This window comes from Perognathus longimembris, chromosome 5 (genome assembly GCF_023159225.1).
Source record: "Perognathus longimembris pacificus isolate PPM17 chromosome 5, ASM2315922v1, whole genome shotgun sequence".
Classification (NCBI taxonomy): domain Eukaryota; kingdom Metazoa; phylum Chordata; class Mammalia; order Rodentia; family Heteromyidae; genus Perognathus; species Perognathus longimembris.
Window position 1 is genome coordinate 85,527,051 of NC_063165.1, and position 20,957 is coordinate 85,548,007.

A 20,957-nucleotide genomic window follows, 5' to 3' on the forward strand; every position below is an offset into this window, starting at 1 on the left:
GGCCTGTGGGGCAGGGAGGCTGGTGGGGCTCCTGCCAGGTGGACAGGCGGGGCCAGTGGGCTGCTGGGACGGGACGGGAGCCTCCCAGCTCCAGAGAACACGCGCAGGAATGGCCCGCACTGCCACCCCGGCTCAGGTCTAAGAGCCACGCTGGGAAGATGCTCCCTGCGGGGGGGCTTGGTCCTGAGGAGGAAGGCGAGCTTCTGCTCTGGGAGGGGCTCACCAGCCCAAGGGCTGCCTGGGGCTGGCTGAGGTGCCTCTGTGAAGTCACCGTGGATGGAGCCGGGGTCAGGGCTGAGGTGTCACTGTGGGGTCACCGTGGAGCCCGGGGTCAGGGCTGAGGTGTCACTGTGGGGTCACCGTGGATGGAGCCGGGGTCAGGGCTGAGGTGTCTCTGTGGGGTCACCGTGGATGGAGCCGGGGTCAGGGCTGAGGTGTCACTGTGGGGTCACCGTGGATGGAGCTGGGGTCAGGGCTGAGGTGTCTCTGTGGGGTCACTGTGGAGCCGGGGTCAGGGCTGAGGTGTCTCTGTGGGGTCACCGTGGAGCCGGGGTCAGGGCTGAGGTGTCACTGTGGGGTCACCGTGGAGCCGGGGTCAGGGCTGAGGTGTCACTGTGGGGTCACCGTGGAGCCGGGGTCAGGGCTGAGGTGTCACTGTGGGGTCACCGTGGAGCCGGGGTCAGGGCTCACTGGGCGTCTGCAGGGCGGCCTCCCTGGGCGGCAGTGCTCCTGGGCCGCAGCCCGCCCCCTCCCGGGGTCCCCCAGGTCAGGACAGCTCCCGGGGTCCCCTCGAGGCCTGGGAGCCGGGGCCACCGCGCCCGGGGCCTCCTCTCGGGGTTCCCGTGCAGCCTCTCCCGCCCCTTCCACGGCGCCCCTTCCACGGCGCCCCTTCCACGGCGCCCCTTCCACGGCGCCCCTTCCACGGCGCCCCTTCCACGGCGCCCCTTCCACGGCGCCCCTTCCACGGCGCCCCTTCCACGGCGCCGCCCCTCCTCGGAGCACGCTGCCGTCGCCCGCGCAGAGCCGGCCGCTCCCGCCCTGGTGTGGGCTCCGCTCGCCCCAGGCCCGCATTCGGTCCCCGCCGGCCAGGCCAGCCCAGCAGGCCGCACGCCGCTCCCCCGCCCCGAGGGTGCGGCGCGCTCCGTCCCGGGCACGCGGCGCTCCCGTCCCGGCACGCGGCGCTCCCGCCCCGGGCACGCGGTGCTCCCGTCCCGCGCACGCGGTGCTCCCGTCCCGCGCACGCGGTGCTCCCGTCCCGGCACGCGGTGCTCCCGTCCCGCGCACGCGGTGCTCCCGTCCCGCGCACGCGGCGCTCCCGTCCCGCGCACGCGGTGCTCCCGCCCCGGGCACGCGGTGCTTCTGTCCCGCGCACGCGGTGCTCCTGTCCCGGGCACGCGGTGCTCCTGTCCCGGGCACGCGGTGCTCCTGTCCCGGGCACGCGGTGCTCCCGCCCCGGGCACGCGGTGCTCCCGTCCCGCGCACGCGGTGCTCCTGTCGCGGGCACGCGGTGCTCCTGTCCCGGGCACGCGGTGCTCCTGTCCCGGGCACGCGGTGCTCCCGCCCCGGGCACGCGGTGCTCCTGTCCCGGGCACGCGGTGCTCCCGCCCCGGGCACGTGGTGCTCCTGTCCCGGGCACGCGGTGCTCCCGCCCCGGGCACGCGGCGCTCCTGTCCCGCGCACGCGGTGCTCCTGTCGCGGGCACGCGGTGCTCCCGTCCCGGGCACGCGGCGCTCCTGTCCCGCGCACGCGGTGCTCCTGTCGCGGGCACGCGGCACTCCTGTCCCGGGCACGCGGTGCTCCTGTCCCGGGCACGCCTCGCCCCGCCGGCTCGGCCCACGTTGCTCACAGAGTCACCGCGCGCACCTTTCCCCGCAGCGCGTCCTGGGTCCCAGCCAGCCTCGCCCGCCGTCCGCTTAGCCGTGCCGGGAAGTCTCCGCCATCTCGGGGCGACGTCCGGTACCCGCGGGCTCCGCCGCAGGGGTGCACGGGGGGGGGAAGGGCTCCGCGCCAGGGCTGGGCAGTGCGCAGGCCCTGCACGCCCCCCACCCCCTCCACGCCCCCCCACCCCCCACGGCCCCCCCACCCCCTCCACGCCCCCCCCAACTCCACGGCCCCCCCACCCCCAAACCTTCACGAACCCATGGCTGCGACACAAGCACACCTGTTAAAGCCACCACCGCGAGGTGTTCCAGGAAACCATCTTGAGCACAGAGCTGAAGGCGCTCCCTGCCGCGAGCTCCTGGGGAGCCTTTAAAACCTGAGGGTAAACGCTAACTTCTGGTTTTCATAGTTGCTAGCAAGCCGATCATTTTCACCTGCGTTTCTGCCACTTTTCCCCCCTACGCAGCCCCCCGGGGGTGCGGGGTAACCTCTGATGGCTTCATCTGCCCGGTGCATGCCACAGCACGCGTTGAACTGGGTGGCTTGAGGACACTCACTGTTAGTAACGATAAAGGAAGGGAGCCCGAGCCCGTTGGGACTGGACCTTTTCAGGCTCCTGGGCTACCAGGTATCAGCGAAGGGAACGGCACAATTACAACTTGCGAGTTAACGTGGCTCCTCCTGGCCTGCCCTTCGAGTCTCACTTCCTTTCCGTACGTGTGGCCAAACTCCTTTCAGCAGCCCAAACACTAGTTTCCCGGGATAAGACAACCGAGAGGGGTCCCTCCCAGGTCTCTTGTGGTCAATTGAGAATAAGTGTTTCGTGATGTTTCCTGCTTGTGCTGGCGTTGAACAGCAATCCTCATTTTTAAGTCTCGTGAACAGCTCCTGGATTCCCATAACACTCTTTCCTCCAATTAATCTTCACCCCCAAAGGCAGAGATTGACTTGTGGTTCAAGTGGCTGAATTGAGGGAGGAAAAAAAAAAACCCTTTGGGACAGTGCTCAAGCCCGCACACAGAGAAAAAAGAACTTAAAAAGTAAACGAAAAGAAGGCTGGAAGGAGAAACAGGCAATTGACGTTTTTTAAGTGAGCCAGGCATTGGTGGGTCATGCTTGTAATGCTAGTTACTCAGGAGGCTAGCAGTGGAGAGTTGAGGACAGCCATTCAAAGGTAGCCCAGGCAGAAAGTCTGTGAGACTCCTATCTCCAATTCACTACCACAAAATAACTATAAGCTGAAAGTTGAGCTGTGGCTGTGTAATAACGCGCAACTCTTGAGGGGAAAAAAGACACCCCAAACCTTCTCAATCATGAGGCCCAAGTTGAAGCCCCTTGACCAGTACATACAACAAAGAAAGGAAGAAAGGAAGGAAGGAAGGGAGGGAGGGAGGGAGGGAGGGAGGAAGGAAGGAAGGGAAAACTAGGAGGGAGGGAGGATAGAAGTAAAACACCCCCTATTAGCAACCAAAAAGAAGAAAAAAAAAGCTAGAAGTTGAACTGTGACTCAAGTGGCAAAACTGAGCAAAAAAACCCCAAAATAAAACAACAACAACAACAATAAAACCACCTCTAGGAAAGATCCAAGACACTGAACACAAATCCCAGGATGAACCCACACAAGAAGAATAAAGTAGGGCTGGGACTATGGCCTAGTGGCAAGAGTGCTCGCCTCGTATACATGAAGCCCTGGGTTCGATTCCCCAGCACCACATATATAGAAAATGCCAGAAGCGGCGCTGTGGCTCAAGTGGCAGAGTGCTAGCCTTGAGCAAAGAGAAGCCAGGGACAGTGCTCAGGCCCTGAGTCCAAGCCCCAGGACTGGAAGAAAAAAAGAGATGAAAATGTATATATAATATTCTCTCTCACTAATATCATCTCTAAGAGAAAAAAAAGATGATCAGAATAAAAGCGTTTGGAGACGGGGTGGTGGCACACGCTATTGACATGACTTCGCCTCTAGCCAGAGCAGCATCGTTCTAGGCATTCCTGAGTCAAATAAGAACCTATAAAGGTGACAAATGACCCATTGCAGCTCAGATGTGGGAGAGTTGGGACACTCATGCGCACGTGCAGACCGTTTCTGAACGTCTGGTGCCGATGGAAGTGTTGTAGCCGTTGTGATAGATTTCGACACATCCTTCCGACATAGCAGAGCATTACCATACGAGCCAGCAAGTCTACCCTTGCTACACACCCCAAAGAACTGAAAACAAAACCGGACACCCTCGTATGCCAGCGATAACATCAGCAGTGTGCACCGTGGTCAAGACTTGGAAAGGAATGGAGGGGCCATCCCATGAATAGGTTTATACCGCAGGAGGGATGTGTGAAATCACTGTGACCCATTCACAAAAAAAGCTGCAACTCATAAAAAAGAAAATACCATGCTATTTATGTGAAATATATTGAATTGACCATTTAAGGAGAGGAAAAAAGTAGGTTGAAAGTTTCCCGGGGCGGGTTGTCGGGGGTGATTATTATTGAATGATTACTGCACGGATTTTGTCGCATTGAAAAGAAAGTTGGAAAATAGAGGTGATGGTTGCAAAGCAGTGTGGATATAGTTACTATCGTAAGCCGTGCACCTGCCTAGCTAGCATAAGGCCCTGAGCTCAGTTCATTCTGTCAGCGCTCAAGAGGCCTAGTTTGTCTCATCGTGAGCACCAGGGCCCCGGATTGTGTGAACAGCCCGTCCCCTCTTTGTTGATTTTCCACCCTCGCCAGCTGCAAAACCGCTTGTGTGCTGGGCCTGGCACCGGTGGACGGTGGCAGCTCTCCCCGACACCTGCGGAGCGGAGGGAGGGCCCGGGGCCCCCCGAGACCGAGTGGCACTGTGCAAAGCACACGTGGGCAGGGGCGTGTGTGATGGGGAGTCCGAGGGAGGGGGCTGCCCAGCGGGGGGGAGGAGGGTCAGCGCCCGGAGCTTCCTCTCTGCCCGGGACTGGGGACCCTGCCCGAGCTCATGTGCCAGCCCGGTCACTTGACCCCTCTGTCCGAAGGCCAAGGGGCCCTGCCTGCCCCAGGCCTCTGGGGAAACCGATTCCACCTGAATTTTAAAGAGAGTCACTGGAGTCCTCCTGAACACCACTCTTCTCTGGGACCTTGGCCTTCTGCATAGGAGACGGAGCTGGGGGGGGGGGGGGTCTCCCGTCCCCTCCACCAGCGGTGGCCAGGCTGAGGTGAGCAAGGAAGGTCAAGGTGGGGTGTTCGTCCATGAGCAGACAGGCCCCAGAGTCCCCCGGCCACCCCAGAGGCCTGCTCCCCAGCAGGGATGCGGACGGAGAGCCCAGCCCCAGGACGGATGAGAGGCCTCGGGCCAGAAGAGAGCTGGCAGATGTCAACAGCTGTTGGACAAGCTGAAGACGAGGGTCAGGCTGAAGGACACCCAGGGGCTGTAGGGGTGTGGCTGCCCTTGATCCCTGTGAGCCCCCATTTCGCACAGGGCCACCAGCTTCTCCTTCCCAGGCCAGATCCTCCTACCCAGGTCTTCTCCTCAAGAATAGCAATCTAGTAGTAGAGGTGGGCATTTTCATGGGGCTCTGTATTAAATAAAAACAATGCAAACAAGCAAGAAAGTGGTAGATAATGCAAATTTTTCTTTGAATGTAGGTAGAGAAGAAAGAAATAAAATATGAGGAACATAGGACATTCCACAGGAAATTGATTAATGAACTGCATAGGAAGATGCAAATGTTTTGCATCTATATTATTAGCAAAGTAGCGAGTCACGTGCTTTTGAGACTCAAATCATAGATTCTTAAAAACATTTGGTAATAATTTATTTTAAATAATCTTAGCTAGCTACTATTTATGAATTGCTGTTCCACAGACTTGGAAAAAAATGGATGGAAACCATTCGGATCAAGGATGTTAATGTGCTATTGATCCCACCACCAAAGTGCACCTGGTAGGTGCAGGTTTGCTCCTCTCCAGGTACAGTAACATGGAGTTTAAAAAGAATCATGTATTGAAAGCAGAGAGTAGGTGTGTATTGATAATTATAAGCTCTTATGAACCAACCCCTGTTGGCAAATAGGTAGTGTTGTAATCTGTATATATGCTAATTTTTCTGTCAATAAGTTTTTCCAGTACTTATGTACACCAGCAATTAGGTCAGTGTATCAAACTCACAGTCCACTAGGTCAAAAAATATGTTCAAGGCCCTCCTGTACAATGTATGTAATGGCAACTATTTAGGAAGCAGATTTAAAGAATAACGATTTGAGGCCAGCCTGGGCAAAACTGTAACAAGACTTCACCTCAGTGGATGACATGATTGTGATGATGTGTGCTTGTGATCCAAGCTTTACAGGAGGATGGAGATGGTATAAGGCTGCTTTAGGGAAATGTGAGATCTTATCTGAAAAATATCCAAAGCTCCAGTGGTAGGGTATCTATCTAACAAGCATGAAGCTCTGAATTCAAACCCTCATTCCACCCCCCAAACTCCCAAATCTATGAAATAGAATCAATGTCAGAACTTAAATTTTATGTCACAGTGCTGAGACATTTGAACTGATTTTTCAGAAGCAGTGATAGCTAAAGCAGACGTTCCAAAAATCCAGATTGTTTCTGGAATAAAAATTCAGAGAACTGTTTATGTGGATGATAGGAGAACTGTCGTGTTAGTCAGAGATGAGGGAGTTCAGAAATTATTAGCAGCTGGAATCATGTCTTCCTTGAGCAACAAAAAGTTGATACTTGGTGTAGAATGTGGGCTGCTCAGAGAGTACTAGAGCATCACTTAGCAACACTCAGACCCTAGATTGAGGTCTGCTGTAAATAGTTGAGAAAATACCATCACCGCTAAAGATGGTCTCCTAGTATCTAACTCCTCCCTACCCCCTAACAAAAGAAGAAATACTCTGGTTTCGCTCTTTACTCCCATCCGTGGTTGGTGAAGCTACCTAGAAGCCAGTTGGTAAATAGCTGGCTGAAAGAGTGGGAGGAAAGACAGAATAAGAATCATAAATATCTAACATAGCTGCAGACTAATGAGTGCATGAGCCAGCCTGTGACTAATGGTGTACAAAAGTAATTCAGTAAAGACAAATTCAATGGCTATGCTTTCCTGGGACTATTATATCAACAGAACATAGATCAAAATATGTCTCTTTCAAAATGAACCTTTTATAGAGGCATCAAATCTATGCTTGATCCAAAGATGCTATTTACATAGTAAATGCGTAAATGTATTTTCAGTAATGAGTAACATGGATTATACTCATAGATGATGAGAAATATGAGAGAAATGATTTCTAGTGTGTATAGTCATCTAGAAACACAAAGGACAATATGGGAAAGCATTTGCTTTTATAAATGTGGGAAACATTTACAGGTTCTGGAACATAAATTTTGTGATCATAAAAGCTGGGCTTTTCTCACATAATTTTTATGATTCAAGGAATAGCTTTTGATCATCAGGTAAACATTCCAGAACATTGGTTCATTATTAAAGAGCTACATGGGAAATGAGAAATACAGTCAGTTATAGAAGTTTGTGTGTGTGGATATTAATGGGCATATTCTGCTGTTCCTACAATAAAGAGTTATAAGGGTAAGGAACATGTGTTTCAACTGCTGAAAGAAGTAGATTTTTGTGTCTTTGAGACTTATGAGATGAGGTATCTAAGAAAAGAAACAAAAATACACATGGTGCAAACTATTCTGAAAAAAGTAATGCAAAATGTGAACATTTAGAGCTTATATAATTCAGATAATCTAGTGGTCCATTTTAAATAAGGTCATTTAACAAATGTTTGACTATATGGAAGAATATAAGTGGAAAATTTCCTAGAAATTATCAAGTAAAATGTCTTCATTATGAGGAGACATGATAGATAACAAATTCTTCTTGGGCTCCCTTTCTTCACCCTAAGAACATTTAGGAATGCTGGGTTTGCTGAGATCTTCTGGCCCTTGCCTGTACTTCTAGCTACTCTGAGGATCCTGACAGGAAGCCTGGTTGGGCATGAAAGTCTGTGAAATGCTTATTTCCAATAAGCTACCAAAAAGCTAGAAGTAAAGCCGTGGCTCAAGTGGTAGAGGTCCATCCTTGAGCAAAAGAAGGTCAGAGAGAGTGCCTAGGCCCTGAGTTCAAGCCTCAGGAATAGCAGGAAAATAAATTCAAATGTACGAAGTTAACCATAGCTTTTCTGGAGGAAATGGCCAGGACTTTTCAAATACTTAGCATTTAATTGGAAAGCATAAATAATCTATAATATAATTCACCTTAAAGACAAACATGAGGTCTCCCATAGAGGCTCTGAAGGTTGTTGATAGAACGGCTGCAAAGACGAGAGGAGGTAAGTCTTATAGAGGCTATGGGAATGGCACAAAGGCAAGCATGGTCATAGGGCGGTAGCCCAGTAGGATAAGGTAAAGATGTCTTGGCATTTCAAGGTAACTATGGAGGTAGAGGTAGATTTGGAATTTGGTGGCAACTTCTTAGCACTGTTAATGCACTGAAAAGAGAACACATGAGGCTCCGTATAACTACCAGTTTGAAGGGAAGGAAAAGTTGAGATTAGCAGTAAAGAAATTCCCCAACTCATGTAGTGAGAAAGCAGATTTTACTGAAAACATAAATAGGCTCACAATTCACTCACGACACTCATAAGTAAATGTTTAGAAAAGGCTAAACTCACAGAATTGTCTCAAAATTCTTTTTGAAAATTTCTTCCTTCAGGAAATATGCTCAATAATATTCCTCCTGAGACTTATTTTCTCAAACCAATCTTGAATGCAGGAGGCAAAAGAATACATGAATACTGTACAGGTGAAACCTTTGTGCATAGGTTTCTTCAGACAATAGTGGGCAGTGCATTTAGTTTTATTAATTTAAATTCACTCTGGCAACTCACACATAGGGCTTTGATCTAACCTCTACCTACTATCCAGTACACATTATTTGACAACGAAATAATTTCAATAAAAAGTGATTTTAGGACATTGCCCCATTCATAAGGAAATGGAAAGACTTGGAACAAATCATACTAAGTGAAGTGAGCTAGACACAAAGAAACATACTCTATGGTTTCCCTTATTGGTAATGTTAGTACGTGACTAGGATAGTCGTAGCAGAAGATCACAATAGCTCAATAGCTAAGTACATATGAACACATAAGATGATGCAAAATGAAATGAACTCCAAGTTATGGGAATACGTGGCTTATCATTGTTGCTGTTATTTTCAATGTACTATGTGAAATTATGCCTTTTTCTTTGTCTTTCTTCCCCATGGTTTTACCTCTGATGTCACTGTAACTGATTTTGGGACCCTGGGTATTGTATATATGCTTATTGGAACAAGGGAAGGGGAAGATCAAAATGGAGAGACAAAGGGTAAAAGGTGAACCAATGCAACAGCAATACTTAAAAATACTTACATATGCTGTAAACCATCTGTACAACTTGGAGGCGGGGGTTGTGGAGGAGGAAAGGTGGGAGAAAAATGAGGGAGGAGGTAAAACGTTTGATAAGAAATGTATTTACTGCCTTATGTATGAAACTATAACTCCTCTGTACATCAATTTTGTTGGGGTCTGAACGACCCCTTTCTCCCTCCACGGGGAGAATGGTAACCACAAAATCTATGAAAGAGCACTCAGCCTGGCCCTCCGCCAGCGGAAGGCCAAAGGCGTGCTCACATGGGCAAGCGCTAAGTTGAGGAAAGGTTGCTGAAGCCTCCCCTCCCCCCAGTCCCCTCACATGTTACCAAGGGCGGAGGCGAAAAGGAAGGCATCAGGGACACGCTGCGGTGGTGGGAAGCATCTCAAAGACTTTAATATGGAAAGGCACTTATATAGAAGTAATGGCGGGAAAGAAAGGGGGCTGGCCAAAGGGCCAGTAATAGGCTAAGGACTATGTCCATCAAGTGACATCACGAAACTTCCTTTGTGGGCGGGACAACCCCATCATGGTGGCACGCACGTGTTCACCTCCCAAGGGGTGGAGGCCAGAAGGTAGGAGGGACTTTCATTGTCCCAGGGCTGGGGGAAGGACAGCCCCCAACAAATTAAATCATAAAAATTTTATTAAAAAGTGATTTTAGGACCCCTATTTTATTTTGATAACATTGTTAATTTTTTTTTTACATATTTTAAGGTATATGTGTCAAAGTCAATATGCTAAAATTAAATTTTAATTTTATGTGTAGTCAATAGATTTATTGAAATATTACACATTATCAGTTTTTTTTTAAAAGCTTAAAGATACTTAAAGATACATATGTTTTCATATGTATAAGAAAAAGTGTTGGGCACTGGCTGGCTTGCAGCTTTAAGAGGTGGTCCTACTCAGCCCACCTCTTCTCCAGTCCTGGGGCGGCGTGGCTGCTAGCCCCGCCTGCCTTCTCCTGCTAGCCCCGCCTGCCTTCTCCTGCTAGTCCTGCCTGCCTTCTCTGGGTCCGGAACCGGAAAGGCCGTGAAGGCGGCTCTAACCAGCCCCGCCTCCTGCCTCAGACCGCGTGTGTGCCAAGATGGCCACAGGTGATCAACCCAGAGGTGGTCCTGTGGGGCTGTGACGTCCACCCTTAGGGGAAGTCCCATGACGTCACCCTTGATGGATAGCCTAACCAGCCTATCACAGTGCTTAGCTAGCCGCTCCAAATCCCTCCCCTTCCTGCCGCCATTACTGCTTTATAAATGCAAACCCAGACTAAATCCTCGGACGTTGCTTTGACTTCTCCCCGGAATCGTCTGCATGTCCTGTGTCCTGCCTTAAACGTAAGGGGGGCTCGGGGCGGGCGGTTTCGCGACTCTGCCTCTTCTCGGCTCTACCCCCCCTGGGATACGCTCAGAGCTTCTCCTGCCGGCAGGAGAAGTGCCTGGAGCCGAGTGTCCCCAGACGTGGGGCACACAAACGTAGGCCTAGAAGCCCTACCGGCGATCCGAGCACGCCGTCTCTGAGGTGAGAGTATCCCCTATGGGTCAAACCCCCAGTCAGCGGAGCGACCCACCCTTCAGGGTTTTGAGGTTCATGCTCCAAAATACCAGACAGGACATTTCAGACTCCCGGGGGAAAGGATCCCGGAGGCCTTGACACGCGCCGCCCCTGTGCGGCTGGCGGGGGCTGCTAGCTGGACAGCTCGGGGCCCCGCAGAGCAGAAAGTGAAAAGGAGGAAGTTGGACTTGGGAGGGGAGCTCCCGCAGGAGGCCTTTCCAGTCCTCTCTGCCCTTGAGGCTGGTTTTTCCCCAGGCCCCCTGGAGAAAGGCGTCTGGGCCCAGGAGGGATCTGCGGGGGAGCGAGAGCGCCGTGGAGGGGAGGGAAGCGGCCTTCCCGCTGCCCAGGAGGAGAGGGGCTCAGCGCATCACTCCGATGGGCCCATGGACGAGCCTTGGCCTGATCCCCCGGATCCTGGGCCAGGCACCTCGGTCCTAGGACATGTGGCGGATGAGCGGGGTGGGGGCGGGTGGCCTCCGCTGCCTCGTCGCCCCTCCACCAGAGGTTCCCCACCATCTTGCGTGGGCCTGGGAGGGGAAAGCCATCTAGGGGTCTACCTGACCCTATCCCTCAAGGCCGGTTTCTCCCCAGGCCCCCCCCAGGTGGTAAAGGGACACCCGGGGACAGTAAAGGCTCTTTCTTTTGGGCCAGTCCTGGGGCTTGGACTCAGGGCCTGAGCACTGTCCCTGGCTTCTTTTTGCTCAAGGCTAGCACTCTGCCACTTGAGCCACAGCACCACTTCTGGCCATTTTCTGTATATGTGGTACTGGGGAATCGAACCTAGGGCCTCATGTATACAAGGCAAGCACTCTTGCCACTAGGCCATATCCCCAGCCCGTAAAGGCTCTTTTGAGACTGGGAAGCATTGCTGAGGAATGTACTGGATGGAGGGGAGACAGCCCCCTGGCTGCCCAGGAGATAAAAGGGCTTATCTGCTTAACATCTGCTTCAAAAGAGACAAAAAAGGCTTTCGGTTCTTGTTGATGTTTGCTAAGTTGGAGATTCGGTTAAATTCTGCTTGTTTGGCTAAATCCTAAACATTGGTTGGAGGTGGAGCTCACCCATCCCCCAGGTGATGGGCGTGCCAAATTCCTCAAGGCCGGGCAGGGACTTGAAGGTGTCTTGCTGTGAGCCTGCTAAGGTTCTGACCAGCTCTGCCGCCATTAAGCCGTGCCACGTGTCTATTCTGCTCGCGTCTTGTCTCCCATCTCCTGGACCTTCTCTGGTCATAGCATCGACTTCAGCTCCCACTGGAGCTGAACTGGTTTTTCAAAATGTGGCTTTGGAAATGATGAGGACTTTTTCCAACCAAACTGGACGGTACCAGGCCAAATGACGAATCAGGGACCCCTGACTACTTCGCCCCTTTTTCAGCAGGAAGTAGTTCCAGAAGAAACAACCTCCACCCATACCCCCAGCCTGGTGCCCCTCCTCTGTTGTTAATTAAAATGAAGGGGGGGAGCAGCCCCCATGACCAGTTAAGGACAGCTATGTTTACATTAGAAACTTAAAGTATTGTTCATCAGAATAACCACCCAAGAGCACTCGCTCTTGAGGAAGGTCTTCTCCTCATTCTCTCTAGGAAAAAACAAAGACCATGGTGGATTTCCTCCTGCTCCTCCATGGAAATACGGGAAGCCTGCCAGCGTGCATCGGTGGTGGACGACACCAGAGGCAGCCAGCCTCCCTTCCTCCCAGTACCCTGCCCTGCTTGCTTCCTGAACTCTGCCTTGGCGTCTTTCATGGTGCAATGTTTTGCTGTGGCGATATTGCCTGCAGCTTTTAAGAACTAGAATGGACTATTGCACTGTTGTTTCCCTTTTGCCTTTCCCCTGCTGCTGAGCTTAGGGGTTCCCATTGGAGGGAAATAGGCATTGAGGGTTTGGCACCTTGCTTCAATGTTATGATAAAATGTTTACTAACCACATGCATTAAGTTACCAGCACCTTGGCTGCTGTGGACCTCCAGAGTCGCCAGAGCCTGAACCTGCTTCTACCTCACCGCCAGAGATGGGGGATGGCGCTGCCTTTCCACCTTGAGCAGCGTGGAGATGGACTAAACTCCGATTTTCCCTGGACTGAGCCAAATGGGTGGCTCCTTCACCTACTCCCCTTGCGGGAGAGGCCCCACATTTGCCTTATGTCTACATTTGCCTTATAGTCCCATTGCCTCTTGCTAGAACAAATAGGTCTCCCCTATTTCTTTTTTTTTTTTTGGCCAGTCCTGGGGCTTGGACTCAGGGCCTGAGCACTGTCCCTGGCTTCTTTTTGCTCAAGGCTAGCACTCTACCACTTGAGCCACAGTGCCGCTTCTGGCCGTTTTCTGTATATGTGGTGCTGGGGAATCGAACCTAGGGCCTCGTGTATCCGAGGCAGGCACTCTTGCCACTAGGCTATATCCCCAGCCCCTCTCCCCTATTTCTTAAGTGATAAGCCAGGGCTGTCCAGTCAACGGTGGTCTTTTGTTTTTAGCCAATTGGGAACCCTATGAGGTTGGTCACGACACCCACCAGGACACGCAGCCTACTGGGGTGTACAGGCGTGAGGTAGAAATAACAGGGCTTTCTCTTGAGTGCCAATTCCACTCCCCCTGAGTCCTTCTACTGGGCTGGCCGGCCCTGCAGGTAGGTTTGCCTGAAGAGCTAGGGTGTTAGCCCATGACGGGTAAGACCTCCCATGGGGGAGGCAACCTAAGACAGGTGCATTCTCGAGTAAGGCGCCTCCTGCTATTTTAAAACAGAAGGAGGAGATGTGGGGCGCTGGCTTGCAGCTTTAAGAGGCGGTCCTACCCGGCCCACCTCTTCTCCAGGCCCGGGGGCCGCATGGCTGCTAGCCCTGCCTGCCTTCTCGGGTCCGGAACTGGAAAGGCAGCGAAGGTGGCTCTAACCAGCCCCGCCTCCTGCCTCAGACCGCGTGTGCACCAAGATGGCCGCGGGTGATCAACCCAGGGGTGGTCTTGTGGGCTGTGACGTCCGCCCTTAGGGGAAGTCCCATGACGTCACCCTTGATGGACAGCCTAACCAGCCTATCACAGTGCCCAGCTAGCCGCTCCAAATCCCTCCCCTTCCTGCCGCCATTACTGCTTTATAAATGCAACCCCAGACTAAATCCTGGGACGTTGCTGTGACTTCTCCCCGATCTCCTGCGTGTCTTTTCTGGGCTGCAAGCGGGCGGTACGCGGCTCTTCTACCTCTTCTCGGCTCGACCCTGTGGGATACACTCAGTGCTTCTCCTGCCGGCAGGGTAAGCGCGTGGGCTGAGAATTCCGACAAAAAAGTATAATGCACAAATTAATAAATCAATATAAATCCAGAACTGGGAGGAAATTGAACCCAATGGTCATGTTACTGAATAACATTATTGAAGAATTTGCCAAGTCACCTGACTTTTAAGCTATGAAGAAGAAATTGATTAACATATTTGCATGTGACAGATTCAAACTGTTTTCCATTTTCGTGTGCTAGTGCTAGGGCTTGAACTCAGAGTCCTCAAAACTGTGGCTCTATCACTTGCATTACAACTCTACTTCTGGCATATTGGGCTGATAATTGGAGATAAGAGTCTCACAAACTTTCCTTCCCAGGCTGGATTTGAGCTGCAATCTTCAGATCTCAGTCTCGTTAGTAACCAAGATACAGGCTTGAGCTACTGGCACCTGATTTAGAGACAAATTCTTAAACACAAGTTTGCTTTGTTACTGATGTATTTAATTTAAGTATGTAGTTGATGCCTCTTTCTATTAAAAAAACTTATAAGCTGTTTTTAATCAAGCCTCATTATTCTTAGATTTAGGTCTCCACTTTGCCAGCATAGCAACAGTTCCAACTGAGCAAGTCTCTCTCCACATTTATGCCCTTCTCATAGGATTTTAACATTCAGTCTTGCAGCTCTTGAGCTGCAAAACTCCAAGTGCCCTCTTTAATATATACACTTATATGTATTAGCCAATCATTTTTCTTATGTCAAGAAATCTCTCGATGATGGCATCAATCTTCACAGAATTTAAGAATTCTTCAGATATAGAAGAAAACAGAAACTGAATTTTTCCTCAGCTAAAGGAAAAACAGGTGAGGATATCAATATGTTCAAGTAGTATTAAAACCTGAATTTCTAAGATTATTTGGGGCTATTTCTTTTTATTTATATATCTCTCCCTCCACTTCCCCTTTGTGAATTAGTTTCTTTTCTTTTCTCTTACAGCAATTTCATCAAGTTGCAACTTGGTCACTAATAAATCAAAGTATACACATTTATAGTTTTACAACTGGAAAAGGATGAAGTCATCACAATAAGATCAGAGAATTTTTAAAAACAATTTTAGGTCATGAACACACACTCAGCCAGTCATTGGGAGTTTGTAAAAATGTAAGGCACAAAGCTGCTGTATTGTACCATTTTTTAAAAGTCATATATTTGTATAACATTATTTTCCAGCAGATGGCAGTAATATGTTATTCTACCACAATATGGATATTCCAATAATTTTACGAGAAATGGAAGTTAGCATTTTTGATGTGTCAGAAACATTGACTTATTTTTTAATTAAAAAAAAAGCCATTCCATTTTCTCAGGATACTACAAATAGAAGGGAAAAAAGCTATCTCTGACCAAGCAGGTATTTAGGCACTCCAGGTCTAGAGAGTCATACTGAGTGAAGTATAATTACAGAGCCATACACTGAGCTGCCTGGCTTAGTTGAGTATGTACCTATAAAGAACCCAAACAGAGAAAAAGCAGGAATTGGAAAAGTACATCTCCAAACGGAGACATCCAGATGCAAAGACAATTCACCACACTGCGGGACAGTCTGAAATGTCACCAGGAATGGTGGGTATCCCACCAAGACATCCCCCTCAGGACCTCTCCCCCCGGGAGAACAGCATTTGTCTCGGGAACTCTTCTCCCCACCCACGAAATGTGCCATTTCCTGGAGGCCGGTTTGTCTTCAGAGAATCTGGCCAGGGAGACTTGCCAGAAAAGTGACACCGTGTTTGAAAAGAGCAAAGGAATCTGATATTTCCCCACTCCTCCTGGACTTGGAACAAAAGACCAGCAGGAGGCAGCCCTGCACTTCCCAGCAGCCAGCAACAAGATTAGGAGACTTAACTATTCTGCAGCCAGCTGAGCATCTTGAAATAATAAAACCTAAAGTCTCTAAATCTCACTGAAAACAAAAAATACCAGACAGGTCATAAAAATTTTCAGGCTGTCCTGAGTGGGAACCTAGGTGTTAGCCACACTCCCACATCAGGGATCTTTACAGATTCTAGTTATTCCTCAGCCCTGTCCACACTCAAGCACTCCTCAGAATCTAGGCTGCAGATAACAGCCCCTCCCATCTTGTGAATTTAGGAGCCCCACCCCTCCAGTGCTGCCTAATCTAGGCTGGGCGGAGAGCTGTGGAGACTCCACCTCTGTAGTGCAGGCATCTGGAGACTCAAGGCCCCTCAGACAAACTGATTAGAGGATTCATCTTTCACCCATGACTTAGAATCTACATACAGGCCTTAAAACCCGAGCTGTTTCCCAGTTGTATTGGGAATCTATGCACTAGCCATACTCTCAAATCAGGAAGGCTTCAGAATGAAATTAAGTAGATGAAATTAAGTAGAAGACAGTCCCAGGAATAGAGGACAGATTAGATATAATAGAGAAAGAGGGGGCAATTATCCAGAGCAAATCCAAAAAACAAAAAGGGTGTTTGCAAGAATTTCATGATGCAATCAGAAGACCTAATTTGACACTGATAGGTAAAGAAGAAGATGAAGAACAGGTAACTAGAGGCATAGGAAACACATTTAACAAAATTCTAGCAGAGAACTTTCCAAACATCCAAAAAGTTAGGCCCATCCAGATACAAGAAGCCTTTAGAACTCCAAAGAGACCAGCCCAGAAAGAACATCCACCACCGCATTGTAATCTACAGATGATGAAAAGACTCCAAGGACAGAATCCGTAAACTTGTCAGAGAGAAAAGGTTAATTACTTATAAAGGAAAATCAGTCAGAATAACTACAGATTCTCAGCTGAGACCATGAAAACAAGGAGAGGCTGGAATAATATATGCTAAACCTGATAGGCAAACAACTACCAATCAAAACTCTTGAACCCAGAAAGCTCTCCTTCATAAGCAAAGGAAAAATAAAAGCATTTCATAACAAATACAATTGAAACAATTTATCTCCACCAAACCAGCAGTACTGAAGATCCCTAAAAATTCCCTTATCAGAGAACCAGATAAGTGCAGTAAGAAAAGATGAGGCACAGCTACTAAGAAGGTGAATAACATGGCAGGAGTTACCAAACACTTCTCAGGCCTACCTCTAAATATTAATAAACCTAACTCCACAATTAAAGACATAGATTGACTAGCTATATCAAAAAGCAAGAGTAGCCAGAGTGCTTGTAATCCTAGCTACTCAGCAGACTAAGATCTGAGGTTCATGTTTCAAAGTCAGGCCAGACAGAAAAGTCTGTGAGACTCTTATCTCTAAAAACTACTCAGAAGAAGCCTAAAGTGGTGCTATGGCTCAAGTGGTAGAGCACTAGCCTTGAGAAAAAGAAGTTCTGGGACAGTGCTCAGGCCCAGAGTTTAAGCCTTAGGATAACCAAAAAAAAAAAGAAAGAAAGAAAGAGAGACAGAAGAAAACAAAGAAACAAAGAGAGAAAAAAAGAAAGAAGGGAAAAGAAAAGAAAAACTAAAATAGCAAGATTCATCATCTGCTGTCTACAAGAGACACCTTTTGCTGACCTAAACAAGCATATTCTCAAAAGCGAAAGGCTGTAATAAAAATCTGTCAAGCAAATGGCCCCATAAAAAGGCCAGAGTAGCAAAACTAATATCAGATAAAATAGATTTCAAATTAAACTTAGTAAGAAGTGACAAAGAAGGACATTACATATTAATAAAGAGAAGTCATCTACAGGAGGGTATAACAATTCTAAATATCTATGCACCAAATGCTGGAGCACCCAACTTTATCAAACAAATACAACTTAACACCAAAACACACATAGATCCAAAAACATTGATTGTTGGTGACTTCAATACATCACTCTTGTCTCTGGAAAGGTCGTCCATGAAAAAACTCAGCAAAGATACCTTAGATCTAAATAATTGCATTGTCAAAGCTAGATTTAGCAGACATCTACTGAATATTTTACCGAGCAGTATCAGAACATATATTGTTCTCAGATGCCCATGGAACAGTCTCCAAAATTGATCATATTTAAGATTGCAAGGCAAATATGTGAAAATTCAAAAAATATTGAAATTTTTCTCTACATTTTGTCAGACCACAATGGAATAGTACAGCTCAACACCAAAAAACTAGCACAGAAAATTACCTAACTCACAGAGATTGAATAACATATTGTTGAATGGCCAGTGGTCATTCATTGAAGAGATTAGAAGGGAAATTCAAACATTTATGGACTTTAATAAAAATGAACACTGAAAATACAGCTCTTCTGGAAGATAGCAAAGGCAGTTCTCAGAGGAAATTTATAGCTCTCAGTGCCTATATCAACAGATTGGAGAAATCTCAAATCAACACTTGAATGATTTACCTCAAGTGCCTTGAAAACAGGAACAAGCCAAACCCCAAAGCAGCAGATGAAAAGCAATCATACAAATTAAGCCAGAAATAAATGAATTAGAGGCTAAAAAGCATAGAAAGAAGCAACAAAATTAACAATTATGTTAATTTGAACAAATTAACAAAATTGACAGATTCTTAGCAAATATGACTAAAAAAAAAAGAGACCACACCCAAATAAATTAGAGATGAAAATTGGAACATGATGACAGAAGCAAGCAAGATTCAGAATATTATAAGAGAATATTTTGCAAATCTTTATGCCAACAAGTCAGAGAATATGGAACCAAGAAAATTTAAACCAACTAAACAGACTCATAACAAGTAATGAAATTGAAATGGCAATAAAAGACCTCCCATCCAAGGAAAGCCCAGGACCGGATGGATTTGAAGCCAAATTCTGTCAGGCTTTCAAAGGAGAACACTCACTCCAGCACACCCCAAACTCTTCAATGAAACTGAAAGGGAAAGATCACTACCAGACCCATTCTATGATGCCAGCAGAACCTCATTCCAAAACCAGATAGAGACTCATGTAAAAAGAGAATTACAGACCCAACTCTTCAATGAACATCCATGCAAAACTTCTCAATGAAATTCTGGCCAACTGAACTAAGCAACTAACCAAAAACCAAACAAACAAAAGACCATCCACTATGATCAAATGGGAATCATTATAGGGATGCAAAACTGGTTCAATATCCCCCTGTCAATTAATGTAATTCAACAAGCACATCAACAGAAACAAAGGCATGAATCATACGATCATCTCCATAGATGCATAACAAGCATTTGAACCGACCCACCATGTTAAAAGCTCTGGAGAAGCTAGGAATCTATGGAACATTCCTCAACATAATAAAGGCTATATATGACAAACATACAGTCAGCATTATACTTAATGGTGAAAATTTAAAACACTTTCCTTTAAAAACAGAAATGAGACAAGGATGTTCACTCTTTCCATTCATTCCTCTTCAATATAGAACTAGAATTCCTATGAAGAGCAACAAAGCAAGAGAAAAAAATAAAGAGGATCCAACTAGCAAAAGAAGAATTGAACTGGTCCTGTATTTATATAACTCTATAGATTTCTCTCCCAAGTTATGTGAGGTGATCTGAAATTTTGGCAAAGAAGCAGGGTATAAAATTAACTCACATAAATCAGTAGCTTTTGCCACAATGAGAACAAGACTGTAATAGTGTCAAAAAATCTGGGAATTAACTCAACCAAAGATATGAAGGACCTCCATTATGAAAACTTTACAACGCTGAAAAAAGAAATTAAAGCACAATTAAGGAAATGGGAAAAGTTTCCATGCTCCTGTATTGAAAGGATTAACATTGTGAAAATGCCCAAATTCCCAAACTTACAAATTCAATTCCATATCTATCAAAATTCTAACAACATTCCTCAATGATATAGCGAAAGCAATTCAAAAATTCGTATGGGGACTGGGGATATAGCCTAGTGGCAAGAGCACTTGCCTCATATACATGAAGACCTGGGTTCGATTCCCCAGCACCACATATACAGAAAATGGCCAGAAGTGGCGCTGTGACTCAAGTGGCAGAGTGCTAGCCTTGAGCAAAAAGAAGCCAGGGACAGTGCTCAGGCCCTGAGTCCAAGGCCCAGGACTGGCAAAAAACCAAAAAACAAAAATTCGTATGGAATGATAAAGGACCTCAAAGAGCACAAACAATCCTTAGCAGGAAGAACAGTATTGAAGGAATATCAATAACAAACTCTACATTATAACAAAGACATAGTAATAAAAACAACTTGGCAATGACACAAGAATAGGCCTGAGGACAAATAGAACAGATAGGTAATCCAGAAATGAACACACAGGACTATAGCCACCTAATATTTAATAAGGGAGCCAAAAATACAGGTGGGAAGGAAGACAGCCTCTACAACACATGGTGCTGGCAAAATAGGCTATACTCATGCAAAAAAACTGAAGCTAGATTCTTATATATTACCTGGCACCACTGTTAATTCCAAATGGATCATAGACATCAGTGTAAATCCAGATGCTATGAAAATATTACAGGAAGGAATAGGGGAAGCATGAGGGCTTCTCCATATGGATTGAAACTTCCTAAGTAAAGATCCAGAATCACAACAAATCAAAGAAAGGCTGGAAAAATGCGATTGCACCAAGCTGAAGAGTTTCTACATGGCAAAGGACAGAGCTAGCAAGCTTAATAGAAAACCCAGAGAATAGGAGATCTTTACTAGCTATGAAACTTTGACAAGGGCTTCATATCTAACATATACTTTAACACTCAAAAACAAAATTAAACCCCACCCAAACAAATCATCAAAGAAACAACAACACAATTAATAAATGGGCTAGTGACTTAAAGAGAGGCTTCTCAGAAGAACCAGTAATGTCCAATAGACACATGAAGAAATGTTTAAGTTCTCTGGTCATAAAGGAAATGCAAATCCAAACAACACTGAGATTACATCTCATTCCAGTTAGAATGGCATTATCAAGAAAACTAACTACAACAAATGCTGGTG